Raw genomic sequence first — 20,195 nt, 5'->3', positions numbered from 1 at the left:
TAAACAACTTATACACAATTTACTCAAATGCTCGTGAGTTCACATTAGACCTGTTCAATGGGTTGGGTCCCCAAAAAAGACCCTTGACCCGATCCTTTATTATAGGGTCATGACCCGACCTAATTAAAATAGGGTCGGGTCATATAGGGTCTGACCCTAATAAGATATTAACGGGTCGGGTCGGGCCAAGAAAAGGATCATTTGAATTTTTAGGTAGAGTCTAGCAATCTTGTTTAGAAACCCTCATTTATCTTTCTGCTCTATCCTCTCTCCTTCTTTCTTTCAAAAACGAGGTGTTTTGACTTGCACTTTTGGATTAGCCTTTTTGGCATATGGTGCTTGTCTCCTTTCGAATTGATTTTATAGTTCATCAAATTTTCCCATTTGTTTTAGTATTGGGTGTTAACTAGAATTTCCCACCTATCAAGTTTATTTAATTGTTTGCCCATCCTGATGATCATAAGCAAATGATCGTTCCGATATTTTTATCTGAAATTGAGGCTACGACTATTTAGTTTTGTATAATGTCATTTCAGTTTTGCCCAGTGGCCAGTACATAAAGACGGACGTGAGTTTTTTTTTTTAAATAGGGTCAAGGTCGGGTCGGGTCAGCTTAGCCCCTGATCCGACCCGACCCGACCCGCTAGTTATTCCTTCCGACCCGACCCAACCCGACCCGCATACAACATGACCCGACCCGACCCGGGCCCGCCCATTGAATAGGTCTAGTTCACATACGCAAGCATAAAATCTCCCTTGGCGTTAAAAATAACGTAAAACACGATAAATAGATATATAATAGTAGCCTTTTTTCCATAAAACGATTTTAATAATAATAATAATAATAATAATAATAATAATAATAATAATAATAATAATAATAATAATAATAATAATAATAATAATAATAATAATAATAATAATAATAATAATAATAATAATAATAATAATAATAATAATAATAATAATAATAATAATAATAATTTCGATGATAACATTTAAGTAAAGTGCATAATTTCTCTAATAATAAACAATGAACAAGAGTAATGACATCGGATGTCATTATAACTGCATTTTCTTTCATTATTAGTTATTAGTGCATTTTGTGTCACTATAACGTATATTTCTAAAAAAACATTTTAGTTCTCCACCCTCTTCTCTGCCCTCAACCTTTACGTTTCTGCATATGACTGCTGCCCTACTGTTGGTGTATAGACTGAGCTGTTTTTTCAAAGATAGATAGCACTGATGGAACAAGTCGTGTTTTTTCGAAGGGAGAGAGACAGAAAGATTCACTGAATGGACATATCATTGTAACTGTTTCAATGTAACTGATTCAATGTAACTGAGAGAGAGAGAATAAAAAGGCTGTATGTTTTGGTCTCCCTCCCTTTCAAGATTATCCTCTAAACCTTCTGTCTCCCTCCCTCTCTTTCTTCCAGATAATAGTATTTAACCGTCACAACCTTTCTTTGTAAAAAAAAAATCATCACACCCTTCTACTGGTTTTCAAGATTTCCATTTTTCTATCTTCTCAACCTTAATCTTCATGGCTCACAGCAGTTCATATGAGGAGAGTTACTTTAGTGGATCTGAGAGAGAAGAAAATTCAGACAAAGTTTTCGAAAATCTGAAGAAGAGAAATTTTGAACTAAAAAAGTCAGTAGAAACTTTTTTATGCCTTCTTTGCCCAGAGAAAAAGATTAAAACCTATCTCCATAATGAATTGCTGCAGCATGCTTCCAAGGTTGGGAAGTCAAGCTCTGATAAAAGAAAAGAAAAAGAGAAGGTAAACCACATTGGCTTATTTAAATTTGTGGAAGATGCGGTGCAAAATCAAGCTAGTTCAGATGAGGCGTGATATCAAGGTGGCACATCGAAAACGGCTTCTGCTGGAGGTATAATTCAGTAGGCAGTGGCAGGAGTTTTATATTGGGTGCGCGAACTCAACGTGTCAATCTACTTTGAAATTGATATGTATCTCATGAATATCTTTTTTTTAATATAAATAATAATTTCTTATTGTCCTGAAGGTAAAGCTTTAACAAGAGGGGGAAACTATGTGATTTTTGTAATTTAATTAAAAAAATTACGGAGGGGGGAGACTGTGAAAAAAAAGGAAAAGTTTAGGTTTGAAATTTCTTGTACCCTGAAATCGGTGTATTAGATTGACTGAGGAGGTGAAGCTTTACTATTGTATTTTTTAATAACCAAAAATTATCTAATATAACCCTGGGTTTTTTTATAAACTTAGTTATCTTATTATTTCAGGGTCAAATCTGATAAAGCTCACTATTTAACATAAAAAAATATTTTTTTTTTACTATGGATATTATTCATATGTTGTAAATATGAACAATAATATGTGTAACAATCCTATGCTGTTGAACATTAAATATCATGTAAATTACGCCTATGATGTCATGGGAAGGGAAATTACTAAACTCACTGTAATAATATCCGAAAGGTTGATGTTTATTTGTTATGATATTTGTTCTCCCTCTTTAGAAAGCACCTAATATGTTGCTTATTAGCTTATATTAAATTCTTCAAACACTAGAAAAAGGAAAACATCAACTTGCAAACAACTCAAATTCATTAACCACCGCCTCCTCTCTCCTTTTTCTCTCTTCTCTCTCCTCTCCCACAAAACCCTAATTTTCAAATTATGGGCTACCACAACCCTTTTGGGTGGTGGTAAGCCCCTTTTCTCGTTTTATTACTAGCTTTTTATGTTTATGTTTTCAATAAATCTTAGTCTCTCTCTAATGGAGAGTTTTTCTACCCATATAATGGGTTTTATCTCTTTCCATGTGAGAGTTTAGAGAATTTGTTTTTGGGTTTTTGTGTATTTCAAGATGTTGATTTGTTGATCGAAATTTGTGCGGAGTTGCAACAGATGTCAAGACTTCATTTACAATCACTTGAATTGAATCCGGTTCTACTTCAAAACTACAAAAGATCGACAGATCCCCTTGCAGAAGGCTGCATCAGACAGCAATGTGAAAGACAAGGGTTTTCAGAAGTGTTAGATCTACTCAACGATCGTGGTTTTATCATATTAGAATTGTATTTATTTAATTTGATATGTATTTATTGAGTTTTGACTTTTATTGTAGATGTCGTATGACTTTGAATCAATGAATTAATGTTAATTTCAAAAAAAAAAAAATCTTCAAACACTAATAATATACCTCACCATCTCCTATAATATATACCGACTCAATTAGAAAATACTCCAAAATAACATATTAAACACGTATACACACCTTCAGGACAATAAGAAATAATTATTTATATTAAAAAAAAGATATTCATGATATACATATCAATTTCAAAGTAGATTGACATGTTGAGTACGGCCCACTATAAAACTCCTCCCACTGCCTACGTACTAAATTATACCTCCAGCAGAAACCGTTTTCGATGTGCCACCTTGATTTCGCGCCTCATCTGAACTAGCTTGATTTTGCACCGCATCTTCCAAAAATTTAAATAAGCCAAGGTGGTTTACCTTCTATTTTTTTTTTTTTTTTTATCAGAGCTTGAATTCCCAACCCCAGAAACATGCTGCAGCAATTCGTTATGGAGATAGGTTTTAATCTGCTTTCCTGGGCAAAAAGGGCATAAAAAATTTTCTCCCAACTTTTTTAGTTCGAAATTTCTCTTCTTCAGATTTTTGAAAACTTTGTCTGGATTTTATTCTCTCTCAGATTCACTAAAGTAATTCTCCTCATCTAAACTGTTGTGAGCTATGAAGATTACGGTTGAGAAGATAGAAAAATGAAAGTCTTGAAAACCAGTAGAAGGGTGTGATAGTTTTTTTTTTACAAAGAATAGTTGTGACGGTTAAATACTATTATCTGGAAGAAAGAGAGGGAGAGAGACAAAAGGTTTAGAGGATAATCTTGAAAGGGAGGGAGACCAAAAGATACGGTCTTTTTATTCTCTCTCTCAGTTACATTGAAGCAATTACATTGAATCAGTTACAATAATGTGTCCATTCAGTGAATCTTTTTGTCTCCCTCCCTTTGAAAAAACACGACTTGTTCCATCAGTGCTATCTACCTTTGAGATTACAGCTCAGTCTATACACCAACAGTAGGACAGTCATATGCAGAAACGTAGAGGTTGAGCGCAGAGAAGAAGGTGGAGAACTAAAATGATTTTTTAGAAATATACGTTATAGTGACACATTACTCTTGTTCATTGTCCATTATTAGGGAAATTATGCACTTTACTTAATTGTTATCATCGAAATTATTATTATTATTATTATTATTTATTATTATTATTATTATTATTATTATTAATAAAATCGTTTTATGGAAAAAGGCTATTATTATATATTTATCGTGTTTTACGTTATTTCGAACGCCAAGGGACATTTTATGCAAGTGTATGTTAACTCATAAGCATTTAAGTAATTTTGTATAAGTTGTTCAACGTCGGTCATTATAATTTCATACAGTGTCATTAAGTATTGGCACATAGTGTGTCATTGTAACGTCACTCAATGTCATTATGTCTGATATTTATGTCAGAATTAGTGTAATATATGTCATCGTAATTTCAAGCCAAACAAATTAATTTTTGCGCATTCTAGAAGTCATTTTTACAATCACTAAGAGTGTAATTAGGATTAAAAAGCACGCCCTTCAAAATCACCTCCATAATTCACACCAAGCTAATGTAATCTAATGTCTAAAATATGTGTCATTATATTTTTAAAAATGTTTTAAGACCTTAAATGTACATCTTAGATGTATACCATTAATTGTGCAATACGTGTCATTATAAATGTAATCAGTGTCATTGTAACTTATAACATAGATTGGAATTCCTGTAAAAAAATCAATCGGATTCGAATATTACTTCATTAAATAACTGGAAACTCAAACATCACGTCAATTAACTCAACTTCTATAAGAAGAGACACCGACCCAAATATCAATTTATTCCATGGCTTCATCAAGTACACCTCCATCCTATTCCAAAAAGCCAAGGTCATCATCATCCTCTTCGTCTACACCAGAACAGTCGTCTTCTTCGTTCGTAGAAGAGGCGATCAAGAAGTTCTTAAAAGACCGTGAATATGACGCCTCGAAGACTGACCTTGGCAATATAAACACGAATTATGCACAGTTCGTGCTCGGGGTATTGTTATACCATGAAGACCGCATGAAGGGGTTGTTCACGCTCCGTGAATTTGCTATAAAAGGACTGTTATCCTCATACTCTCTAAAGGTGAAAAAGCTTCTTAACACGACCGATCACCATTTGAATTTGTACAATAATGTGAACAAAGATCATTGATCATCACACGACAACATTTGTCACTAAAGTCCCGGAACAGAAAACAAGCATTGGAACTTGTTCGATACATTTAGTGAGGAGGTTACATGCGTGTTGTGTAATGTTCAGTACTATATGCACCTACTCCATGTTCTATAATGCAAAGTGCAAACTGGAAAAAAAAAAAAAAGCAAAACTTCATGGGTCGTCCATGCTCCGTATTCCATAGTGGTGTTCTTTAAAGTTTGTTATTTCCATTTCTTATGTTTTAGTAGGAATATACCCCGGACCCTCCAACCCCGAACCCTCAAACCCTAAAACCCTAAAACCCTAAACCCCTAACAACCCTAAAACCCTAAAACCTCGAAAACCGATCCCCGAATCCCGGACCCCCTGAACACTAAACCCTAAACCCTCAACCCTCAACCCCTAAACCCCTGAACCCAGAAACCCTAAAACCCGGAAACCCTGACCCCCGACCCGCCGACCCCCCGAACCCCCAAATCCCCAAACTTGGAACCTGGAATCCTGAACCCTGAACCCTAAACCCTAAACCCAAAAACCCAAAAACCAAAAACTCCTGAACCCGGAAACCCCGACCCACCGACCCGCCGACCCCCGAACCCTGAACCCGGAACCCGAACCCGAAACCCCGAACCCAGAACCCGAAACTCGGAACCCTGACCCCTAAACCCGGAACGCAGAACCCTAAACCCTAAACCCGAAAACCAAAAAACTAAAACCAAAAACCCCTGAACCACTGAACCCTGAATCCCTGAACCACTGAAACCTTAAACCCCAACCCACCGACCTCCCGAACCGCCGACCCCTGAACCCCAAAACCCGGAACCCTGAACCCTGAAGCTGAAACCCTCAACCCTCAACCCTAAACCTAAAAACCGAAAACCCGAAAACCAAAAATCGAAAACCTAAAACCCCCTCAAACCGAAACCCCCCAATCCTGAACCCCCTCAACCTTGAACCCCTGAATCCCGAACCCCCTGAACCCTAAACCCTAAACCCTAAACCGCGAACCCTAAACCCCCAACTCCACTTGACCCAGACCCACAAAACACCTGAACACTGAAACCCTAAACATGAACCTTAAACATTAGAACCCAAACCCAAAATCATAAACCAAACTCTAAGCCTTACACACTAAATCCTAAACCCTCAACCTTGAACCCTGAACCCGAAATCCAAAACTCGGAACCCAAAACCCTAAACCTTGAAACCCTAAAACCCTAAACCCCTGAAATCTAAAACCCCAAACCCCCCAAACCCCCGAACCCTGAAACACTAGTTCAGGATTCTAGGGTTGGGGTTAACGGTTCAAGGGGGTTCGGGGGTCTAAGGTCCGAGGTCCAGGGGTTCAGGGGTCCGGGGGGTCAGGAGGGTTAGTAGGTTTGTGGGCTGTGGTTCAGGGTTCACGGGGCTCATGGATATCACGAGGTTCACAGGGTTTGGGGGGTTCGGGGGGGTTCAAGGGGTCCGGGGTCCAGGGGAGCTGGGTGCCAAGGGTCGAGGGTAAGGAGTCCGGACGTCCAGGGGTTCGGGGGGTCTAGGTGTCAGGGTGTCTAGGGTTCCGGGGGTCCGGGGTCAGGGTTCAGGGGTTTGGGGTTCAGGGTTGAGGGAGTTTCGGGTTTTCGGGTTAGGTTTTCGATTTTCGGGGTTTAGGGTTCAGGCTTCGAGGGTTTAGGGGTTCAGGGGTTAGGGTTTAGGGTCTAATCAAAACCAAAATCAGATTGTTGGCCCAATAAGTTGAGAGAGTAACATGGCTATGTTTGGGCTTAACTTATTTAAACAAAACAAACATCATAAAATGGAAGCGTCGGCGATCCGACCGCGAGGCGGAACGGTGGTGGTTCGTCGGATTCCGACGAGTAGCAGTAGTTTGGTGCAGCAGTGGCTGCAGCGTGAAACAGGGGAGGTGGGGCGCGAGAGGGAGAAAAAGAAGAGGGGTCGAGCGAGGGAGGGGGAATGCGGCTACTCTTATCAACAAAAAACACAAGAACTTAAATCCTATCATCAATACAACAGTTGTTCCTAACGTAATCAACACAACAGTTATTCCTATTAAAACATAAGAAATGGAAATAACAAACTTTGCACTTTTCACTATGGAACATAGAGTAAGTGCATATAGTACTTAACATTATATGTAACCTCCTCTTTAAATGTATCGAACAAGTTCTAGTGTTGGTTTTTCTGTTCCGGGACTTTGGTGACAAATGTTGTCGTGTGATGATTGATGATCTTTGTTCACATTGTGCAAATCCAAATGGAGATCGGTCGTGTTAAGAAAATTTTTCAGCTTTAGAGAGTATGAGGATAACAGATCTTTTATAGCAAATTCATCGAGTGTGAATAATCCATCCATGCGGTCTTCATGGTATAACAATACCCTGAGCACGAATTGTGCATAATCCATGTTTATATTGTCAAGGTCAGTCTTCGTGGCGTTATATTCACGGTCTTTTAAGAACTTCAGATCGCCTCTTCTACGAACGAAGAAGGCGACCGTTTTGGTGTAGACGAAGAAATTGATGATGGCCTTGACCTTTTGGAAGAGGATAGGCGTGTACTTGATGAAGCCATGGAAGAAACTGATATTTGGGTCGGCGTCTCTTCTTATAAAAGTTGAGTTTCCAGTTATTTAATGAACTAATATTCGAATCCGCTTGATTTTTTTTACAGGAATTCCAATCTATGTTATAAGTTACAATAACACTGATTACATTTATAATGACACGTATTGCACAATTAATGATATACATTTAAGATGTACATTTAACGTCCTAAAACATTTTTAGAAATATAAAGACACATATTTGAGACATTAGCTTACATTAGCTTGGTGTGAATTATGGAGGTGCTTTTGAAGGCCGTGCTTTTTAATCTCACTCTTAATGATTGTAAAAGTGACGTCTAGAATGCTCAAAATATAATTTGCTTGGCTTGCAATTATAATGACATATATTACACTAATTCTGACATAGATATCAGACTTAATGACATTGAGTGACGTTACAATGACACACTTGTGCCAATATTTAATGACACTGTATGAAGTTATAATGACCGACGTTAAATAACTTATACACAATTTACTCAAAGGCTCGTTAATTCACATACGCAGGCATAAAATCTCCCTTGGCGTTCAAAATAACGTAAAACACGATAAATAGATAATAGTAGCCTTTTTTCCATAAAATGATTTTAATAATAATAATAATAATAATAATAATAATAATAATAATAATAATAATAATAATAATAATAATAATTTCGATGATCACATTTAAGTAAAGTGCATAATTTCCCTAATAATGAACAATGAACAAGAGTAATGACATCCATATGTCATTATAACTACATTTTATTTCATTATTAGTTATTAGTGCATTCTGTGTCACTATAACGTATAATTCAAAAAAATCATTTTAGTTCTCCACCTTCTTTTCTGCCCTCAACCTTTACGTTTCTGCACATGACTGATGTATAGACTGAGCTGTTTTTTCAAAGGTAGATAACACTGATGGAACAAGTCGTGTTTTTTCGAAGGGAGGGAGACAGAAAGATTCACTAAATGGACATATTATTGTAACTGCTTCAATGTAACTGAGAGAGAGAATAAAAAGGCCGTATCTTTTGGTCTCCCTCCCTTTCAAGATTATCCTCTAAACCTTCTGTCTCCCTCCCTCTCTTTCTTCCAGATAATAGTATATTTAACCGTCACAACCTTTCTTTGTAAAAAAAAAAAAAACCATCACACCCTTTTACTGGTTTTCAAGACTTCCATTTTTCTATCTTCTAAACCGTAATCTTCATGGCTCACAGCAGTTCAGATGAGGAGAATTACTTTAGTGAAACAAAGAGAGAAGAAAATTCAGAAAAAGTTGTCGAAAATCTGAAGAAGAGAAATTTCGAACTAAAAAAGTCGGGAGAAAAGTTTTTATGCATTCTTTGCCCAGGAAAAAAAATTAACACCTATCTCCATAACGAATTGCTGCAGCATGATTCCGAGGTTGGGAAGTCAAGCTCTGATAAAAGAAAAGAAAAAGAGAAGGTAAACCACATTGGCTTATTTAAATTTTTGGAAGATGCGGTGCAAAATCAAGCTAGTTCAGATGAAGCGCGAAATCAAGGTGGCACATCGAAAACGGTTTCTGCTGGAGGTATAATTCAGTAGGCAGTGGTAGGAGTTTTATATTGGGTGGCGGAACTCAACGTGTCAATCTACTTTGAAATTGATATATATCTCATGAATATCTTTTTTTTTCAATATAAATAATAATTTCTTATTGTCAAGGTAAAGCTTAAACAGAAGGGGGGAAACTATGTGATTTTTGTAATTTAATAAAAAAAATTACGGAGGGGGGAAACTATGTGAGAAAAAAGGAAAAGTTTAGGTTTGAAATTTTGTGTACCCTGAAATCGGTGTATTAGATTGACTGAGGAGGTGAAGCTTTACTATTGTATTTTTTAATAACCAAAAATTATCTAATATAACCCTGGGTTTTTTATAAACTAGTTATCTTATTATTTCAGGGTTATATAGGATATATTTAACATAAAAAAAATATTTTTTTACTATGGATATATTCCTATGCTATAAATACGAACAATAATATGTGTAACAATCCTATGCTGTTGAACATTAAATATCATGTAAATTACGCCTATAATGTCATGGCAAGGGAAATTACTAAACTCACTATAAGAATATCCGAAGGGTTGTTTTTTATTTGTTATGATATTTGTTCTCCCTCTTTAGAAAGCACCTAATATGTTGCTTATTAGCTTATATTAAATTTTTCAAACACTAATAATATACCTCACCATCTCCTATAATATATACCGACTCAATTAGAAAATACTCAAAAATAACATATTAAACACGTACACACGCATTCAGGACAATAAGAAATTATTATTTATATTAAAAAAAAGATATTCTATATACATATCAATTTCAAAGTAGATTGACACGTTGAGTTCGGCCCACCCATATAAAACTCCTGCCACTGCCTATTGAAGTATAGCTCCAGCAGAAACCGTTTTCGATGTGCCACCTTGATTTCGCGCCTCGTCTAAACTAGCTTGATTTTGTATCGCATCTTCCAAAAATTTAAATAAGCCAAGGTGGTTTACCTTCTGTTTTTTTTTTTTTTTTATTAGAGCTTGAATTCCCAACCCCGGAAACATGCTGCAGCAACTCGTTATGGAGATAGGTTTTAATCTTTTTTCTTGAGCAAAAAGGGCATAAAAAATTTTCGCCCAACTTTTTTAGTTCGAAATTTCTCTTCTTCAGATTTTCGAAAACTTTGTCTGAATTTTATTCTCTCTGAGATAGAAAATGAAAGTCTTGAAAACCAGTAGAAAGGTGTGATGATTTTTTGTTTTTTACAAAGAAAAGTCGTGACGGTTAAATACTATTATCTGGAAGAAAGAGAGGGAGAGAGACAAAAGGTTTAGAGGATAATCTTGAAAGGGGGGTGACCAAAAGATACGGTCTTTTTATTCTCTCTCTCAGTTAAATTGAAGCAGTTACATTGAAGCAGTTACAATAATGTGTCCATTCAGTGAATTTTTTTGTCTCCCTCCCTTCAAAAAAACACGACTTGTTCCATCAGTGCTATCTACCTTTGAAAAAACAGCTCAGCCTATACACCAACAGTATGGCAGCAGTCATATGCAGAGACGTAGAGGTTGAGGGCAGAGAACAAGGTGGAGAACTAAAATGAATTTTTAGAAATATACGTTATAATGACACAGAATGCACTAATAACTAATAATGAAATAAAATGCATTAGTAATGGCATATGGATGATGATGATGATGATGATGTGTGGTTGTGGTTGTGGTTATTGTTATTGTTATTGCTATTATTATTATTATTATTATTAATAAAATCGTTTTATGGAAAAAGGCTAAGGGAGATTTTATGCAAGTGTATGTTAACTCACGAGCATTTAAGTAAATTGTGTATAAGTTGTTCAACGTCGGTCATTATAATTTCATACAGTGTCATTAAGTATTGGCACATAGTGTCATTGTAACGTCACTCAATGTCATTATGTCTGATATCTATGTCAGAATTAGTGTAATATATGTCATCGTAATTTCAAGCCAAACAAATTAATTTTTGCGCATTCTAAAAGTCATTTTTACAATCACTAAGAGTGTAATTAGGATTAAAAAGCACGCCCTTCAAAATCACCTTCATAATTCACACCAAGCTAATGTAATCTAATGTCTCAAATATGTATCATTATATTTCTAAAAATGTTTTAGGACCTTAAATGTACATCTTAGATGTATATCATTAATTGTGCAATACGTGTCATTATAAATGTAATCAGTGTCATTGTAACTTATAACATAGATTGAAATTCCTGTAAAAAAAATCAAGCGGATTCGAATATTACTTCATTAAATAACTGGAAACTCAAAGGTCACGTTGATCAACTCAAACATCACGTCTATTAACTCAACTTCTATAAGAAGAGACGTCAACCCAAATATCAGTTTCTTCCATGGCTTCATCAAGTACACGCCCATCCTCTTCCAAAAGTCCAAAGCCATCATCATCCTCTTCGTCTACACCAGAACGGTCGTCTTCTTCGTTCGTAGAAAAGGCGATCAAGAAGTTCTTAAAATACCGTGAATATGACGCCGCGAAAACTGACCTTGGCAATATAAACACGGATTATGCACAGTTCGTGCTCGGGGTATTGTTATACCATGAAGACCGCATGGAGGGGTTGTTCACGCTCCGTGAATTTGCTATAAAAGGTCTGTTATCCTCATACTCTCTAAAGCTGAAAAAGTTTCTTAACACGACCTTGAGTTTGCACAATAATGTGAACAAAGATCATTGATCATCACACGACAACATTTGTCACCGAAGTCCCAAAACAGAAAACAAGCACTAGAACTTGTTCGATACATTTAGTGAGGAGGTTACATGCGTGTTGTGTAATGTTCAGTATTATATGCACCTACTCCATGTTCTATAGTGCAAAGTGCAAACTGGAAAAAAAAAAAAGCAAAACTTCATGGGTCGTCCATGGTCGGTATTCCATAGTGTTGTTTTTCAAAGTTTGTTATTTCCATTTCTTATATTTTAGTAGGAATAACTGTTGTGTTGATTACGTTAGGAGCAACTGTTGTATTGATGATAGGATTTAAGTTCTTGTGTTTTTTGTTAATGAGATTAGCCGCCTTCTCCCTCCCTCGCTCACCCCCTCTTCTTTTTCTCTCTCTTGCGCCCCACCTCCCCTGTTTCACGCTACAGCCACTCCTGCACCAAACCACTGCTACTCGACGGAATCCAACGAACCACCACTATTCCGCCTCGCGGTCGGATCCCCCACCCTTCCATTTTATGATGTTTCTGTTTAACTAAGTTAAGCCCAAACATAGTCATGTTACTCACTCAACTTATTGGTCCAACAATCTGATTTTGATTTCGATTAAACCCTAAACCCGAACCCCTAAACCCCAAACTCAGACCCCGGATCCCCGGAACCCCCAGACCCCCGAACCCCCGGACGCCCGGACCCCCTACCCCTGACCCCTGGAACCCGGACCCCCGGACCCCGGACCCCTTGAACCCCGTGAACCCCCCGAACCCCGTGAACCCCGAACCCCCCCGGACCCCGAACCTTGGACCCCGAACCCCCAAACCCCCTTGAACCGTTAACCACAACCCTAGAATCCTCAACCGCGAACCCTAAACCCCAAACTCGACCCGACCTCAGACCCACAAAACACCTGAACACTAAAACCCTAAACCTGAACCTTAAACACTAGATCCCAAACCCTAAATCGTAAACCAAACTCCAAGCCTTACATACTAAATCCTAAACCCTCTACGAACGTTACCCCAAACTCAAACACCAAAACCCCAAACCTTAAAACCCTATGAACACTATAAACCTTGAACCATATCCCTAAAACCCTATGAACACTATGAACTTGTATCCTTAAAAATCCTAAAACCGTAAACTACACTAACACAAGTTGTAATAGAACAAAAAGTAACCTCTTCAAATAACTTATAACTAAGAAACATCAATTCATAAAAATATAAATATATGTACCACTAGTTTATAACAAACAATTTACGTTCCCTAATCATGATTCTAGGTTCCACATATTGTAAAATCAATAAGCAAATGTACTAAACATGACTACTAATAATATTCATATCCAACAATAGTACGTACCTCCAAAACATGAATGCAACACAATACGCACTAGATTCTCCTTTCAATAACAAACTAGGTACCTACAACATACATTAAATAATAACCAACACTTAATTCATATAAAATTGTAACCTTAAAACCCAAAAACAAAAGTTACATATACAATACGGAGAATGATGTAAACTAAAAATACGAGAAGTTTTTACCTAAATTGAATAAATTATAAACAATAACCTTAACATTTTTCTTCATAGGAAAAAGCCAAAGAGAGAAAACAACCCAAAAATTTTATTTTCTAGTAAATGTCAAATGTATTAAAATCAAACAATTAAAGATAAATATGTAATTCTGTAGATCCAAAATATGTGACATCTTACTCTTACGTCTTATACTAAAACAATTATTACATTTAATGACGTGTACATAACGTAGATTGTTTTGTCAGGAAAAAAATAATACTCTTGTCATGCCACATATACCATAATTAGGAAGCATTATAAAATAGATTAGAACCTAGAAAATTTTAATTTTTGATATCGAGCACAAATAAAGAAAAAAGAAATGAAGAAAGTACAATCTGAAGAAGCTAATTCGACAAGTTCTACTGTTGCATGTTGTTGCTCTTCATCTCTCTCTTGGATAGTTATATGATTTTCCCCACTTTTTTTCTTCTTTTCGGCCAGATTTTCTTCCACTTCAATTAATAATTATTGAATAATTTTTATAAATGATTAATTATCGAATAATTTTTTATAAATGATTAAACGTTCGCATGTAAGTTAATCGAAAAATAGATGAGCATAATATACAAAATATTTTATATAGAGAAGAAAACAACATAAATAAAGGCAAGAAAATATGATGTCTGTAAAAAAGAAACATACCAATGAGCTTGTAAGCTTCCATGACTGTCAATTATTTTACTTCTTTATTGAAATTGATGATAAAGACCTGTTGATAACAATAACAAAAACACTACTGAAAAGGGGAGTAGTATAAACTAGAAAGTAAGGAGAATTAAGATAAGTCCACATATAGTACTCCCTCCGTCCTATAATATAGTGATTGCATTTCTTTTTGGGTGTCCCAAAATGTTGTGCCTATTTTCCTTTTTATCAATTTGTTTGGACTAAATTATCCTTCATTTCTACATAAAACTTTCCAAAATACCCCTAACTGTCTTTTAAAATATGTGCCCCTATTTATTGTTTTACACCATTCCAAGGAACATTTATTACTCTTTCATTTTATTTTAAAGGAAAAAGAAGAAAAAAAAAACTAGTTCCAAGACAAAAGTACCCAAAAACATTTACTTAAATATATGTTTTTGTGAAATCCTAAAACTCCTTCCATTTTTCTTAATTCTTGTGAAAAATGAGAAGTGAGCACTATATTATGGGACGGGTGAAGTAGAACTTTATGACTCCAACAACATACTTTAAAACATAAAGATGGATGTAGGCTGACAGGACCCAAATATTAAATTCTTTGACACAATGAAAAAAGTCAAATTCCATAATATAACCCCAAGGATGTATTAAGACCTTTTGTGAAGCTGGGAAAAATTTTACAAAAAGCCAAATATTGAAGCACTGTAAGATTAGTCACATAACAACTAATGGAGTAGTGATTAAAAGAGGTTAGGGAACAATGGTTTAATTAATAAAAAAAAGCACAAAAACAAGAGCTGCTAAAAAGTCAAGTATAGACATGATAATGAGGAAGGTGATCAAACAATGAATACATGCAAGTTGTTGTGTTAGAAGTCTTTTGGTTCGTGTATTCACCCAATAAACAAAATTGATATAGAAACAAAGAATAGCATATAATTAAAGGAAGCATAAAGAACGAGTGAAACATAAAAAACCTCGTCCTGTGCAATTCCTTTACAATTTTAGTTCTTTCACCATTTCATAGAATGTAATTTTGTAGGGAAATTCCCAATTCATAAATATTATCATTTTAAGTTATCAAATCAAAAGATAGAAACTTTGTCGTGAAATAGAATTTCAGCCATACTTGCCAACCTACCATTACTTCAAACAGCAGGATTCACAAAATTAATATTTTATCCAATAGCATACTTAGTTTCACCACAAGGGAAACAAACCTTGCCCCAAAATCGTAATATTAGAATTTCAGAACAGAGGAAAGAAGGTTCAGCACATAAATTAAATGAAATAACACAGGGATGAATACAAGAAGCAGTACCGAAGTATATAATAATTAGTATTATATGCACGCGATGCGTGCGGAATCGTTATCTGGTGAAATCAATGCAAAAGAAATTATTTACAAAGTTTCGTCAATAATATGTAATAATAAAGGAAGTAAATAAATATTTGAAATAGTGAAGCATAGTGAAGCTAGCGTACTTAGGCTACTTAATATGCTATTTTTATATTCTTACTACTCAAAATAATAATAATTTTTTTTAAGATAAGATGAAGGAGACTCACTTGAGGGAGATAAGGAGAAATCCTCAAATAAGTCCCAAGAGGTTTGATCCCTAAACATCAGGGATATGAGGTAGGAAACTATGTCACTACTCCACCACCTCAACCTCACTCAAAATAATAATACCTATATGTACCTATATATTTATAATTATAAATTTTAAAGTTTTATAAGGTTTTTGGTGGCTTTGCATGGCTCTTTTTGTTGTTTTTTTTAATCTAATTCCATTTTCGAGTGTCCGATTATAACTCAAATGATATTTCACATTGTAAATATAAAAAGAGGAAGACATTTATTAAATAATCTATTACAAATAAAATCAATACTTGACATGCCTAAATTATTTTTTACTTTCTTTTTGAAATGAAATTGTTTTGACTTTAAAATAGACAATGTAAATAATCTTTTTATAATAAAACTTTCAAATTATTTCAAATATAAAATATACTTTATACTAATTAAATTATATCAATTAAAGGAGATTACAGGACCCTAATACAGTCTATCATTATTATGAGGTTAGAGCCTTAGAGGTGGTGGAGTTGTGGTATCGCTTCTCACCTTATATCCCTGAGGTCTAAGTATCAAACTTCATAGGATTCATTTGACCTCTCAAGTTAGCTCCCTTAATCTTACCTTATAAAAATCTACAAATATTGACATATATATCTGAGCATGTCCAATTTAAGAAACTGATTAATATAGTGCAAGTTTTACCAAGACATAAATGTCCTATATTTATTTATTTATTCCAAAATTGAAATCAGCCCAATTTATAAAATAAAAAATGGAGAAGACTATGGCCTTAGTCGTTAATACAATTGTACCAACAATCTATATGAAGTATTTCTACTTCTATAATGTTTGTACAAATTATAGTCGCTACATCTGAACTTCCTTTTGTTGCTTCATTATTATGTTCTACCCATTTTCTCTCTCTAAAGTCAATCAATCACTCAACCTTCCACGGTTCTACTTCTACCCCCTCTTCTCTGCCTCTCTCTCATCCCTTCGACACCCCCACAAATCTCACCCATTATTTGGGGTTTTTGAATGTCAGCGTTTAATCAAGTTAATTAGTCTCTCTTTATATTACTCTAACCAGAAATCATATAAAACCTAAACAAATAAACCCATGGAGAAATAAACAATCAACATCAATTCTAACATCAACACAAAATCACAACCTAGATAGAGAAAGTCTTAAAGTGAAAAGGAGGAATTTTTCCTCAAAACTAAGACCTACCCAGACCAAAAAAAATCTAAATAAAGTGAAATTATCGAGAACAAATTAAAAAAAGGTTGTGATTAATAGGGCTTACAGAGTATTAGCATGCTAAATATCTGCTTCGATCACTTTGGAAGGATCCTCGTACGTCGCATGTAAATCACGTACATTTCCAAAAAAAAAAAAAAAATCAATCTTTCTCTCTTCTCTACTCCTTAACTCCTATCCTCAAATTTACCCAGATACATCAAAAGCAAATGAAACAGAAAAAAATTCCCAATACCACCATCAAATTCAATTAAATTGATTTAAACTCATAAATCAAATAATTGAACAATAAAACTCACCAGATAAATTTCCAAAAACCCTAAAAAAGGTACAAAATACATATAAAAACTGTTTTTGTTTAGAATATGGAAGAAGCCTCTCTTAGGAAAAAAAAAAAAAGAAGTAAAAATTAACCCTTTTTGGGTTCTTCTTTAAATTTCTTTTGATGTTTTTATTATATGAGAAATCGGATATTATGCGTAGATGAATGAATGAGTGGAGAGGAAGAGGAGAGAGGAGGAAGAACTGGGAAGGCAACATTTTGTGGAACTACAATGGATCGTTGGAAGTTAGAGTGGTTCAGAAGTGAAATACAATTTAGTTTTGAAACTGTCGTTGAACTGCTTTGATATTCTCTTTTCTTTTCTTAGAAAGGTTTTGTTGTAATTTGTTTAATTTTGTGAGGGTAGAATTGGAGTTTTAATATTTTAGTGTCCTATCCTCTTTACATATACATATAGAATAGAGATGAGTAGACATGCAAATTTATCAAAAAAAAAAAAAACACAATATTTCGAGGTGGAGTTGCATTACCATAGAAATTGTGATTGAACTACACACACAACCGAAATAATACTACTATGTAAATCCAAAGCTTCAGACCACCACCACAACAACAAACCCTTAAATTCCAAAAAATCCTCAAATAAAAAATCCTCAATAGTAAATAATAATGTTAGCCGTCATAAAAAATCCTCTCCGTGACAAATGAAAATCCTCCAGAGTAACACAAACCTTTATGCAAATAAAAAAATCGAAATGCATATTAGTGTTTGCCAAAGAAATAGTCCAGAAAGAGGAAAACCACAAGTAAAATGAAATTGATCCATGCATGCTGAACAATACGACGATTCTAGAACCTCAAATTTCCAAATTTTCGGATGCCAAGTTCACAGAATTAACAAAAAAAAAAATTAAATATTAAAAAAGAACCACATCAAATTAACCTCAATTGACAAAAAAAAAAAGTGAACAACTTGAGTTAAAAAATGAATACAAAGAGGAGCATTAATTTGTGAAGCTAAGAAAGTGACAATTATGAATTTGATCATCAATTAACCTTGGCCTGAGATGATTGATATTAGTCTAAGTCGTAGAGGCTGGAAGATTTCCCTTGGAAGAAAATGAGTTTCATGCTGCTTCCAGTGATCTCGGTTATGCTGATGGATGTTTTTGTGCCAGAAATTCTGTAGATGGGATTGTTAGGCGTTAGCCATGGTTGCTATTGAGATGGATTGTTGTAAAATTACATGCATTTTCACATTTTTAGCAGAAATTATAGGTACCTAAAACGACAACAAATAATGAATACCTTATTGGAAACGTCTGACATAAGTGTGGGGGGTTTTGAAAATAACTCACTGTTATGTCCTAAAAATTTCCTAAGCTGAACCTGCAGGTTATGCATCTGTCCCAGCTAGAGATTATCAGGTAGCAGCTACAGCAAGCAGAGACGAAGGGAGTTGAATAAATTCGGTTGAAAGAACATTGGATACTGATCAAGACCAAGTCAAAATAAGTGACGTTAAGCCAAAGAAATAGGAGGAAGTGGTTAGCCAGCAGAAGAAGAGATCTCCCTAGATTCTAGGAGTTGTGGCACTTTCGTAGGGAAGTTAGTTATGCAACGTTCAAATGAGGAGTAACGTTATACAATTGTATTAGTATAAATAGAAGGGAATAATACTCTGTACAAGATAAGTCTTTACATTGCTTTCACTTACATTCTTTCTCTCTTCTACATTTACAATATTCTTAAGTGTATTTAGTACAAGCTCTAAGCTGCTAGCTGCTAGCTATAAGTTGTAATCTTCTCAAATAGTGGATTGGTGGACTCAATTCCACCCGCGGTTTTTACCCTTTCCTGGGGTTTTCCGCGTCACCATTTCTTGGTGTCTTTGCTTTTCTTTGCATTCTCTTTTAATTCCGTAGCTAGCATCTTTTGTTGTTATAGCTGCATCTCCATTAGCTGTAGATCCTCAGCTAAGTTCTGCCTGATCAGAATTTGGCATAAACAGTTTGGCGCCCACCGTGGGGCTCTACAGCTAAACTCTCATCAAAATCCCAAAAAAGAAACACTTCAACCCAACTTTGAAATGGCTGACGATTCTGCTGAGGCAATGAAAGCGGCTTTGCTGAAGGCTCAAGAGGACCTTCACCGCACTCAATCTGAGGCCAGCAGACCATTGACAGCCTCAGAAAGAATTGGATTCTGTCAAAAGTAACAAAACGCCCAAACAGCGTATCCGGAACGTAATTCCTAAGGCTTGATCTCGAAGATTCCGAGGCCAGTGAAGGTGAAGATGGAGCAGCTAGTCCGACGATGAAGCAGATGAAGCTGATCCCGCAGCTAAGAAAATGGCGCTCCTAGAATCTCAGAACAGGAAAATACTTCGCATGCTGACGAAGCTGCCTGGAGCACCTACCCCTGTGGCTGAAGAATCTCCTGATGGCTACGCCCAATCCCCCTTCGTGGAAGAAATCGCAAGAGCCAGGATTCCCAAAAAGATCAACGTGACCCAGCCTCACAAGCTGTATGATGGAGCTGCGGATCCCTATGACCATGTGGCTCAATATAAACAGAAGATGTGGACTCTGTCCATTCCTGAGCATCTGCAGAAGCCACCATGTGCAAGTCCTTCGGGGCCACCCTATCTGGACCGCTTTACAATGGC

The 20,195-nt window shown here is 35.6% G+C and overlaps 1 long non-coding RNA gene across 1 annotated transcript in view; it reads right to left on the bottom strand.

The window, feature by feature from the left end:
• The window catches only part of LOC130592055 (uncharacterized), a 32,560-nt gene extending 13,183 nt beyond the window's left edge, over positions 1-19,377 (bottom strand). The window contains exons 1-4 of the long non-coding RNA XR_008970123.1: positions 18,836-19,377; positions 17,291-18,710; positions 14,396-14,462; positions 13,530-13,591 (exon numbers count right to left, since the gene is read on the bottom strand). This is a non-coding gene — a long non-coding RNA (uncharacterized LOC130592055). The remainder of the gene's footprint in view (positions 1-13,529; positions 13,592-14,395; positions 14,463-17,290; positions 18,711-18,835) is intronic.
• Positions 19,378-20,195: the final 818 nt, after the last annotated feature.

This window comes from Beta vulgaris, chromosome 7, assembly GCF_026745355.1.
Source record: "Beta vulgaris subsp. vulgaris cultivar EL10 chromosome 7, EL10.2, whole genome shotgun sequence".
NCBI classification, from domain to species: domain Eukaryota; kingdom Viridiplantae; phylum Streptophyta; class Magnoliopsida; order Caryophyllales; family Amaranthaceae; genus Beta; species Beta vulgaris.
Note: the sequence above shows the minus strand (reverse complement) of the source record. Positions and strands in the feature narration are given on the sequence as shown.